We start from the raw sequence: 12,328 nt of genomic DNA, 5'->3' as shown, positions 1-12,328 counted from the left end.
AACTTCGGAACAAGTCGGAAAGAGGAAAGGATCCAGGGTTTTCTCTTGGCCAAAACATATACCCATATAATAAAGAAGAAAGCGGGAACCTACGATGCAAGGATGTTGCCTGAGGCAAGAAGAAAGCAGAAACTCGCGAAGAAGAAGAAGAAGCTGTTGTCGTTGCCGTTGCTCATCATCATTGCTGCCATTTCTTTTCTCTTCCATACCGCCATCGAGAAAATATTGAAGCTGATGTTCCCGCCTCTCCCTTATTGTCGTCGAAGACAGAGAGTTGAGTCGACACTAATCGCCGAGATGACATCTGTCAGGCCAACATTTTGGTGACGTGAGTCGTTGCCAACTCCGTGTGAACCAGCCTCGGTCCCCATAGTATGGCGAAGATAATCTCATAGATAATCTGCTTCCCGTCTGGAGATGTCATCATCATCAACAATGGATCTGAATGGAGGTGGTCATGCTTTCAACTTGGAAATACATCTTTGTCAAACCCCTTGAGACAAAGAAAGAGGGTCGAAGCTGAAACGACCAGTTTCCTCAAACGGGCCAAGGATGGCAGCGCCTTCACTTGACGTGGGAAATGCAAGTATGCAACAAAGATGTCCCTGTTATACATATATATATATATGTAAAGAAGATGACCACCGCGTTCGCCACTCTTGCTGTCGTGGTTGCCCGCTGCTTATCATTGTTACCAAAGAAGGACCTGGTAAAACCACATGAGAGGATCTATGAGGTACCAGAGGATGCATGATGGTACCCATGTTGCTGAGATTGAGACGGCCAATGATGCGGCAAATAAAACTACCCATGCTACTCTGCTTGATACGATCACATGAATAGGAAATTATTTTGTGTTGCTGGTTGATCGGTTGCTGACTGGGCAAACGTTGGAAGCTTCTATTTAAAGCTGAAACCAGGCAAAGATGCCGCGATATGCTACCACAACATTGTCTGCTCCAGAGGACACTCCCACACAAGCCTCGTTGACCATGTTTTCTTGCCAAGAGGGTTGGACATTTGCATGTGGAGGCCGATGATTAAGCAGCTCATGCACTGGCCTCACCAAACAAATGCGGCTGAAGGCGATGAGTAGCGAGAGTTTCTTCACTTTCCTATGAACAAGTTCTATGATTTCTCGACTAAAGAAAAGATAGAGAAGCAGGAGGAGGTGATTAACAGAGAGAAGATCAAAAGTATTCACGATCCCAGACGAACAAAATTCTGCAAAAGTTGAAAGGAAAAATGATAGTCAAGGAGGCTTTAAACTCATGGAAAGGTGATTTGAATGAAGATGAAACTCATGCTCTTGAAACTTGTGATTATAATGGTAATGATGAAGATAAAAATGGAGATAAATCATGAAGATAACAGATGAAGAGAAACTGCTGCTATCTTGTTACACATAGTAATGATAAGAGGTGATACTGAGCAAGAAGACAACAAGATCAAGCATCATGGCACTGCATGGGATTCTAAAACCAAGGACCTTGTTTGAAGAAGACAATGCAGCTGAACATCGTCTTAGTGAAGCAAATGGGGTCGTGTGCTCCAGATGAAGATGTCCACAACTTCAACATTATAAAGTCTTGTAATCTGCAACTTAAGTTGGTTAATTCTGATGCTCTTGGAGTTTGAAAATCAAATAAACTGAGCACTATTCATAAGAAACTTCCTACCCAAGAAAATGAAGTAAAAGTTAACAAGAGGAAGACCATGGAACTTTATCATAAAATTCTTGAGGTTGGACTTATGTCTAATGATTCCATTTACAAGCATTTAGATTTGCATGTCTACGAGTTGCTTATATGAAACTGGAGCTTTGCATGTTCCTACATCTTTGATTGAAAGAATTCTATGTAACTCAATGAATGGTAATTAAATGAAAGCATTTCATCAACAGTAAAATTTGTTGAAGATATATCCGTGAACAAATAAACTGATATTTGGAAAAAGAAAATAAATATTAGTTTGGTTTCCAAGGTTTAATATATATATATATATATATATATATATATGCATGCATGCAAGCATGTGCATACCCCACCAAACATTTGAAAAACCCATTAAAAAGTATAAAAAAAAAACGAAGATGGGTTTATGCATACAAGCATGGGCCCACCATGAAAAATATATACATGCAAATGAATTACGTGATTAAGAGGAAAATAAGAAGCATGAAGCAGGTCCCACCATGATGAAAATATGCATAGAAATGAATCAATGAGAGGATATATACTCACGTGCATGTAAAATAAATAAATAAATAAATAAAAGAAAAAATAAATAAAAGAAAAGGGCCCCACCATGAACATGAGTATGATAACATGGATTTATATATATATATATATATATTTTAAAAAAACACCCGAAGCAAGAAAATATATATATATATATATATATATATATATATATATATATATATATATATATATATATATATATATATATATATATATATATATATATATACTAATTCAAAAACAATAAAAAAAAATGTTCATCTCGAGGCAGCGGCGGCATTAAGACATACAAGGCAGCAACGAGACATGTAATGTGATGATGAGGCATACACAGCAATTATGTTCAATATATATATATATATGGATATATAAAATCAAAACCAAAGCAGCCAAGTCAAGACTCAAAATATGAAAAGAGTCTAGACTTAAAAAATTCATATAAATCGACAATTGGACTCAGCAGTCTCAAGACATCAAAAGTTGAAGACATAAAGAGTTTCACAAGTCAATATTCAAAATCTATATAAATTAATAATTGGACTCAGCAGTGTCAAGAAATCATAAGTCAAAGACCCAAAGAGTTTCACAAGTCAAGACTTGAAGGAAGCTTCACAAGCACAAAAGCCGAAGCCTATGGAAAGTCAAAATCAAGTTTATGATTCATCAACATAAAGAATTCAGAACTTGAAATACAAATCAAATCAAAAGATGCAAAAATGCCCAAGACCCAAGTTCATAAGTTCAGATGATTTCAAATTTCTTGTATTTTCGATGGAATCCATGAATTCATATTTATTGAAATAAATGAAATTAATTGTCACAACTTATTTCATTGTTCACACTTATTTCTTAATCGAAGGTTCCTACGACAATGTCCAGGGTAATTAATATTAAGGGCTTGCTCCTAATGGAAGTCATGGACCCATAATCTCTTGAAATCATAAAAATTAAAATTGATTTGTGATCCATTTATTTCAACCGGTTTAACCCTAATTAAAGGCCGGGTGAAAAAAAGGAGCCCACACAGGTGAAAGATCCCTAGCCACAATTAAGCCCTAGGTGCTAAAATCACTTCAGCCCTTCACTCTATTGCACTCGCAACTAAGCCCCAGCGGAAGGTCATCCCTTAGCCCATTCACTCTACTATGGCCGCAAAGAACTCTTGGAATGTGGAGGTAAGATAGATCACACCGGAGGGGACAGGGGACGCTCCGCTACTGATAAGAGCCTAAATGTATGTATTTATATGTTGGTTTTGTATATGCTTGCGTGCTATTTTAGATTAATCAGTGCTCGTTTTTTGCTTAAATTGGTTATTTTCTTGTTGCAGGCCTCAAAGAAGCTTAATTGAGCTCGAGAACGTAATTGTGGTGAAATCAGCACCAAAAATCATGTTCTTGAAGCCAAAAACACTGTTGCGGTTTTTGTAGCAAGGAACCAGGGCCCTACTTGGATTAGGGTCGTGAACCTCGCGAGCACTCGGCCTACGCACCGCCCGCGTGGGCACTGGAGAATTCCGAGCCGCTCATCGTAGATGATTCACCATGAGTGAAAAATATCGTAGTTGGTTATCGTGAGTGAGCACTCGTAACACCGACCCGGGTTTTTGCGAGCGGAAGGATAGTGAGCCATGCTGGCGCGACGCGGCCCGCACGCAGGCCGCGTGACTCGGGGCAGATGATTTTTATGTAAAGCTAGGGCTTGTTTTGGGGGGGGGACCTCTTCTTCCTTCTCCATCATCATATGTCCTTCCATATTGGAGGCTCTCGGCGGTGGCAACATCACCGGAGCTAATTGAGGCCAAATCCGACGATCTAAAGAGGGGAAATCAAGGGGAGAAGCGTCATTGGGCAAGATCTTCATCGATTCCACCTTTGAGAAGCTTGGAGACGACGTGGGAAGCCGCCCTTATTGCGGTGTTCGTGGAAGACATCCGTGGCCCTCCTCTTCCTCCTCTTGTTCTCATTGTTTGAGGGAGTTTTTATATGCATTTGTTAGTTGTTTTCATGAGCCTATCTTGTGTAGTTTCTTATATGGACGGCTAAACCCCAAGGTCACCGGATGTCGGTGAACCTTTGGGTGAACTTGTGTTGTTGAATGCTTTGATTCGCTTAATGCATGTTGTTTGTTCATGGTTTAAGCTTGGTGTACTTTTTTTTGTGTTGATCTTGCATGAGAACTCTGTATTTCAACTTCTAGGTTGTACTCGGTGCGTGACCATCGCCCTTGTACTAGACACACCTTGCTTAATGGGGATGTATGTATGAGCACGCCGTGACCATCGGGTGTCTCATACCCCTCCAACCATTAGGGCTGGACCTAGGTTGAGTATCGGCCCTAATTAGAGATTTCCCTGTGTGAATTGCAATCGTAGGAGGATTTGGACGGAAGAGATTCTGTACCAATACTCGTATGGGATTAGGGACCATTATCGTGACCATCGGGATGATCTATCTTTGGATCTCTCTTGGCCTGAACCACCACGTGCTTAGCACTTCTAGCATTCTTCTAACCCTTAGTAACCCCGGGGGGATCCACATCTGTGACCTCCCTCACTTCTTGAATTTCACTCTCTTAATCGGTCTTTTCACAATTACTTGCTTAGTTTTATTTTTATTAGTAGCATTAAGCATCAAGCGATTTGTAGGTTAGACAACGAGTAAAAAGGAAGTAAGGGTAGCTCCTTGGGCCTAGGGAATAGGACCCTCTCGTGCTCGCACGAGAGGTATTACTTGACGACCCCGTGCACTTGCGGGACACTCATCAAGTTTTTGGCGCCGTTGCCGGGGACCCACAAGGAATACTCGGAAAACTCGTAGCTTGTTGATGTAACCCTTGTTTATTTTATCTTCCTATTTTCTATCTTTTTTTCTTGTAAATATCGTGTTGCTCTTAACCATTGGCTATTAATTCTAGTGCGCGGTACCTATCTTATGACACGAGGAAGACTGACCAATCTGGTAGAACCAGACAGTGAGGTTGATAGAACTTTTCGCCAGAGGTTGAGAGAAGGAGTAGACAGTTCAGAGCAGCAGGAAGTTCAGATTGAACAGAGTGAACCATCAATTATGGCGGAACCTAGGAGAACTTTGTCTGACTATGAGAGACCGCAATTCATCGGTGATGAGTTCAGCGTACAAGCCCCTACTATTCCAGCGAACAATTTTGAGATTAAGGCTAGTACAATTGGGTTGATCCAGAACTCTGTTCAGTTTGATGGTTTAGCCGATGAGGACCCTCATGCTCACCTGTCCCATTTTCTTCAAATCTGTTCAACCTTCAAGATCAACTCTGTCTCAGATGACGCTATTAGGTTGAGATTATTTCCGTTCAGTTTACGGGGTGCAGCATACCGTTGGCTCACTTCACTCGCCCCCGGGTCCATCACTACTTGGAAGGATATGGTTAAGAAATTCCTCGTTAGATATTTCCCACTGAGCAAGGCAGCCCGATTAAGACAAGAAATATCTTCTTTCTGACAAGGTGACTCAGAAACTTTGTTCGAAGCTCACGAGAGGTTTAAGGATCTCTTGAGGCAATGCCCACACCATGGTTTTGCATCTTGGATGAGAGTACAGATATTATTTAATGGGCTGAACTATCAAACCCGACAACTCATTGATGCCGCGGCAGGGGGTTCATTGAGCAGTAAATATCCTGAGGATGCAGAGCAGTTGATTGAAAGCATGGCTCGCAATGAATCTCACTGGAGCACTCGAGGAAGACCACAGAAAACAGCGGGGATTTATGAGGTAAATGATACCACCGCCTTGGCCGCGAAAGTAGAAGCACTGACTAAGAGGTTTGATCAATTTATGATGGGCTCGAGCTCAAATTCTGGAGCAGTCTTGTCTTGCGGTACTTGTGGGGCTGCACACTCAACTGTACAATGCCCTATCTCTATTTCCTCCACAGGGTCTATTGAGACAGTGGATTATGTTGGCGGTGGTCAGAGGGGCCAAGGAAATACATATGGACCCACGTATAATTCAGGGTGGAGGAATCACCCCAATTTTTCATGGAATTCGGGGCCACAGCAACAAAGACCACAACAACCTCCGGGACCTCAGTTTCAATCTCAGCAAGAACAAGGGAAGAAATTTACCACTGAAGATGTACTGGCAAAGTTTATGATCAACACTGAGGCAAAATTTCAAAATATCAATAATGAGCTAACTCAGCACAGTGGTCAATTCAACGAGATAAGCACAGTGTTAAGGAACCTCCAAGCATTGGTCCAATCACTAGAAAATCAAGTTGGGCAACTAGCCAGGGCAAATGCTGAGCGACCACATGGTAGCCTCCCGAGCAATACAGAGCAGAATCCAAGGGAGCACCACAAGGCCGTCACTCTTAGGAGTGGAAGATCGTTGGAGGCAAGAGCCGAGGATGGCTCAAGTGCCAAGGAGGATAGGGTGACCAATTTGTAAGACCCCGCAGTGGCTGAGCCGGTAAGTGGGGAGAATAATGACAAGCAATGTGAGGAACCTGTTAAACCATCAACATCGAGGGTTCCCGAGTACAAACCCCCTGTCCCTTACCCAGCTAGGTTGAAACAAGAAAAAGAGGATGCTCAGTACAAAAAATTCCTTAACATGTTCAAGCAGCTGCATATAAATATTCCACTCGTTGAGGCATTGGCCGGAATGCCTAAGTACACCAAGTTCATGAAAGACCTTCTTACCAACAAGAGAAAGCTTGAAGAGCTAGAAACAGTGGCACTCCCCAAGAATTGTTCGGCAATGATTCAGAAGAAGCTTCCAAAGAAGTTGGTGACCACGGGAGCTTCATCATCCCTTGTATGATTGGGGAGGGCATGCAAGAGAAAAGCATTGGGTCGACTCGGGGCCCGAGCATTAATGTAATGCCATACAAGTTGTTCTTGAAGTTGGGACTAGAGGATTTGAGGCCTACGAGAATGACGGTGCAACTTGCAGATCGATCGGTAAGGAAGCCCAGGGGTGTTGTTGAAGATGTACTGGTGAAGGTGGATAAACTTATCATTCTTGTGGACTTTGTGATACTTGATGTGGATGATGATGTTGATGTCCCACTGATCCTTGGGCGCCCTTTCCTTAATATTTCTGGTGCTCTCATCGATGTAAAAGGAGGGAGACTGATTCTCAGAGTGGGAGAGGAGAAAGTTGTTTTTACACTTCCTGAAGCAATGAGGCAAACCTTGGATCATGATGACCCCTTATATTTTACCGATGAAACTGATATGGTCATCTCTGATTGTATGTAGGAAGTTTTGGCTATGAACCCATTGGATGAATATTTGGAAGAAGTGGAAAACAAGGAGGATGAGATGAAGGTCCCTGTTTCCCCTCCAATGCAGCATGTAAGCTATGTGGGAACAGATCCGCCACCAAGTTATAAAAAGAAGAAAAACATGAAGAAGATGTGGCGCAAGGTGAACAAAAAGTTGAAAGAGGGGACGACAGTCACGCTAACGCCACCAAGGGAGGTAGACCGTCTTTACTTTGAGGGGAAAGGAAAGTTTCGTGTATTTTCATGCATCTCAATGAGTTTTCTATCATGGAACACATCTCTTGGAATTGGAGGTAACTCATCTTCTTTTGATCCACCTTGGGCACGAGGTAAGGTACGTCGAGCTAACGACGTTAAACAAAGCGCTTCTTGGGAGGCAACCCAAGGTTTTATTTTCGTTGTTCTTTATTTTTCGTATTCTTGAATTTTGTTTGGTGTGTTGTTTTTGTTCTTGTGTTTGTTATTTTGTGATTTGTGTTTGTGTGTTTGTTTATTGGTTTGATGATAATCCTTGCTCTCTTTTAGTCTATCTTTGTTAGGTGCTTTGTGGTTGTGTTTCATGTTCAATTCAGTGAGTGGAACGTTGTATTTGAATTGTTTTTGAGGTTGCAAGGGGGACATTGTTATTTTTTATGAGTTTCCAGGTTTGTGCGGGCTGCGTGCGGCCCGCGTAGGCCACTGTCATTGGATCCCAACCCCTCGCGGGTGCCCGCGCGCCAGCCTGAGCGCTACGCGGGCCGCTTGCACCCCGCGCGGCTTGCTGGCTGCGCATGTCGAGATACTCGCGGGCACTGCGCGCCCGTGCAGTACTCTCATACTGTGCAGGAAATGCCTTAAATGACTGCCCCTTCACTCCTTCTGGCCACTATTCATCTTCATCTTGTTTTCTTGAGTTCTCTCTCATTTCTCCTCCGATTCCCCTCATTTTTTCACCGTTTTTCATCATTTTTTCTCCTCTAATCTTCTCTCCTCCCCTTTGCAACCCAAATACCACCATTTATTTAGAGTTTTACCGACTTTCTTGCCAGATCTACTCACCAAGGTATTTCATGCCCTAACTTGAGGCAAGCTTCATTTCACACTTAATCCATGGATTTTTTTTGGTTGAATGGGCTGAACACTTTGTGGAATGTGTTTGAACCCTTCTTGTAAACTTCTTGCTTGAATTTAAAGCTTTGTAAATTTTGATTGCTACTTTTACAAGAGAGACTCTTGCAAAGACTTTCCCGAAATTACTGTAGCAATGCCTGAATTTCAGCATTTTAACTTCATTAGGCATTGATTTCATGGATTTTTGGTTTGATGGTGCACTTATGGTCTTGTAGGGATGCCGAACAAGAGAGTTGCTTCTAAAAGGCCTAGACATGATGATGTACCTACCGGTGACCTTCACTTCACACAACCCCAACATCAGGCTCGGTATATAAATTTGAAAACTAAACCGTTCGGCATTACTCGAACCATTGAGTGGGGCGACCTCGAAACTGTAGGTCTGGCCGACAAGGTATTGAGTTTGATCTCCCACAATGGGTGGGACAAAGTGTTTGCAATTGAAGAAGTGGCCTACCGTGAGATTACATTGGAAGTATTGAGCACTATTGAGGTTGTCCGGCCGCATGGGGTCACTTTTCGTGCACTCGGTGTTATGCGCACTATGATTGATCTACAGTTTGGACTTTACCTGGGTCTGTATGACAAAGAATTCATCAATCTATCCTCCTCCCGCGAGCTCCCTATAGATTTTACAGCCCGGATGACTCACACCCGATTCTGGAACCTGATCTCAGGATTTAGATCCAACGAGTCCAAGAAGGCATCTCGCCAACTTAAACCTAAGCACCGCTACATACAGGGGCTATTCAGTCATGGTATTGCGGGTCGTAATGATAGTACCGGGGAAATCACACGTGCCGACCTACTTATCTCTGTATAGTATGCGACCGAGCGGTACCCAATCAACCTAGGGACGTCTATGTCTCGACACGCTTGTCCGTCAAGGGACTTATGCACGCCTCGGGGCTATCTTTGCTGGACCGTATGTTACGCGCCTAATGCGAGGTATGGGCTTGATTGCACGCATTGCGGGCATGTAGGTTGTTGGTGGCACTACACCTCTTGGGTTGGCCACATTATGCGCCATGGGCTAGTAGACCAGCATGGTGATGGATATACCCTCATTCATCATTCAGTTACGGGAGAGCGCGTCGTCGACCCCCCATCACAGTCCGAGCTAGAGCCTAGGGAAGATGCATCGGTTGAGCTTCGCCTACAAGAAATTCAAAGCGAGATTCAGTCCCTCTGACGTGGACATCAAGAGGCCATGATCATTCTTGGTCAGCTGACAACGGATATGAGCGAGGTTCTCTCATTCATTCGCCGATCTTCATTTTCTGCCGGTACCTCCATTGGAACCACCACTTCTATAGCACCCAGCTGCACCTCTGAAAACCCGTCTCGAAGACCCGAGAGAGCGGGGATCCTCTTCTTTTTGAACGCCTAGATGTGGGTTCCACCCCTCCTCCCTCTACAGTCTTCACAATTCCATATTCGTGCGTGCTCTATACACTATTCTACATCGAAATGGGGCAGTCTCTTTTTACCCTTCTCTTACAATTTATCTTTACATATTTTTGTTCCCCACCATGTATCTGTTGCTTTATTGTACATTGAGGGGCAATGTACGACTCTAGGTGTGGGGATGGGGTATTTTTATACCTTTGCATGCTTGTCAACCAATGATAGCTTTGATCTAATGTTAAGGACTTCCCTAGCTGAAAGGAGGATAGATATGAGTTGCTATTTTTTTGCTATGATTTGTGAAATGAAGTTCTATTCCTACTTTTTGTGCTTTTCGGTAAAATTGTCTAGCACACGCTTCTACCTTGTTCATTCCGACTAGCCCATTGTTATGACTTAAGATGTTAGGTTGTTAAACTCTACATTCAATGATCACCCTAAGAGCTCTTGGCACTCATGTATTTTTGCTTTTAGTCGTAAGTGAAGTTTTGCATGAAGAAGGTTAGGAGACATAGACTAAGACTTGTATGCATTTGTAAAAAAAAAAAAAAAAAAGTCTATGTCAGTATTCCTCTGCTCATGTAGCATGAATGCGTCTATGTAGCTTGTAATTGAGTAAGTTGGGTGGCTCTTGTGCCTAATCAGCATGTGCATCCATCGGAAAGATTTTGTGCAAGTCTACGTTAGGCGGACTCAAAAAAATAAAAAAAATAAAAAATAAAAAAAATAAAAAAATAAAAAAAATGATTGATAGCCTGAACCCTCTCATGCATTCGCTTAGAACCTAAACTTCCTACTGAGGACCGAAAGACTCTTGGTTGATCATTGAGAGTGTTATTAGCAACTCTAACACCTGTAGACATGACACGTGGAGTGATCAGGAAAAGCAAGGGATAAAGTATGCACACACTCACACGGGAGCACTTAGTTGGGATAGAACTATCTCGGATGTGTTGATCAATTGCAGCTCATTATCTTGATCTCATTTTATTCGTGCTAGTGGAGTCCTCCACTCTTGAGCTTGAGGTCATACATTTAGTCTTTTATCGCTATCCTCATGTTATTCATGTTTTGTTTGCTTGAGGGCAAGCAAAAACTCAGGTGTGGGGATGTTTGATAAGAGCCTAAATGTATGTATTTATATGTTGGTTTTGTATATGCTTGCATGCTATTTTAGATTAATTAGTGCTCGTTTTTCGCTTAAATTGGTTATTTTCTTGTTGTAGGACTCAAAGAAGCTTAATTGAGCTCGAGAAGGCAATTGTGGTGAAATCAGCACCAAAAATCATGTTCTTGAAGCCAAAAACACTGTTGCGGTTTTTGTAGCAAGGAATCGGGGCCCTACTTGGATTAGGCTGTGAACCTCGTGAGCACTGCGCGCCAGCATGACTGCCTGCGTGGGCACTGGAGAATTCGAGCCGCCATTCGTGAGATGATTCACTGTAGCGAAAATACTGTAGTTGGTTACTGTAGTTGAGCACTGTAACACCGACCCGGGTTTTTGTGAGCGGAAGGACAGTGAGCCACGCGGGCGCAACACGGCCCAGCCAGCGAGCCGCTGACTCGGGCGAGATGATTTTTTTATGTAAAAGCTAGGGCTTGTTTTTGGGGGACCTCTTCTTCCTTCTCCATCATCATATCTCATTCCCATATTGGAGGCTCTCGGCGGTGGCAACTTCACCGGAGCTAATTGAGGCCAAATCCGACGATCTAGAGAGGGGAAATCAAGGGGAGAAGCGTCATTGGGCAAGATCTTCATCGATTCCACCTTTGAGAAGCTTGGAGACGACGTGGGAAGCCGCCCTTATTGCAGCGTTCGTGGAAGACATCCGCGGCCCTCCTCTTCCTCCTCTTGTTCTCATTGTTTGAGGGAGTTTTTATATGCATTTGTTAGTTGTTTTCATGAGCCTATCTTGTGCGTTTCTTATATGGACGGCTAAACCCCAAGGTCACCGGATGTCGGTGAACCTTGGGGTGAACTTGTGTTGTTGAATGCTTTGATTCGCTTAATGCATGTGGTTTGTTCATGGTTTAAGCTTGGTGAACTTTTTGTGTTGATCTTGCATGAGAACTCACGTATTTCAACTTCTAGGTTGTACTCGATGCGTGACCATCGCCCTTGTACTAGACACACCTTGCTTAATGGGGATGTATGTATGAGCACGCCGTGACCATCGGGTGTCTCATACCCTCCAACCATTAGGGGCTGGACCTAGGGTTGAGTATTGGCCCCTAATTAGAGATTTCCCGTGTGAATTGCAATCGTAGGGAGGATTTGGACGGAAGAGATTCTCGTA

The 12,328-nt window shown here is 43.0% G+C and overlaps 1 non-coding gene across 1 annotated transcript; it reads right to left on the bottom strand.

The window, feature by feature from the left end:
• Nucleotides 1–5,692: 5,692 nt before the first annotated feature.
• Nucleotides 5,693–5,799, bottom strand: LOC120268600. The gene has a single exon (XR_005538971.1). It is a non-coding gene; the product is annotated as a small nucleolar RNA R71 (small nucleolar RNA).
• Nucleotides 5,800–12,328: the final 6,529 nt, after the last annotated feature.

This window comes from Dioscorea cayenensis, chromosome 1 (genome assembly GCF_009730915.1).
Source record: "Dioscorea cayenensis subsp. rotundata cultivar TDr96_F1 chromosome 1, TDr96_F1_v2_PseudoChromosome.rev07_lg8_w22 25.fasta, whole genome shotgun sequence".
In the NCBI taxonomy this organism is placed as follows: domain Eukaryota; kingdom Viridiplantae; phylum Streptophyta; class Magnoliopsida; order Dioscoreales; family Dioscoreaceae; genus Dioscorea; species Dioscorea cayenensis.
This window is presented reverse-complemented; position numbering and strand designations above follow the sequence as displayed.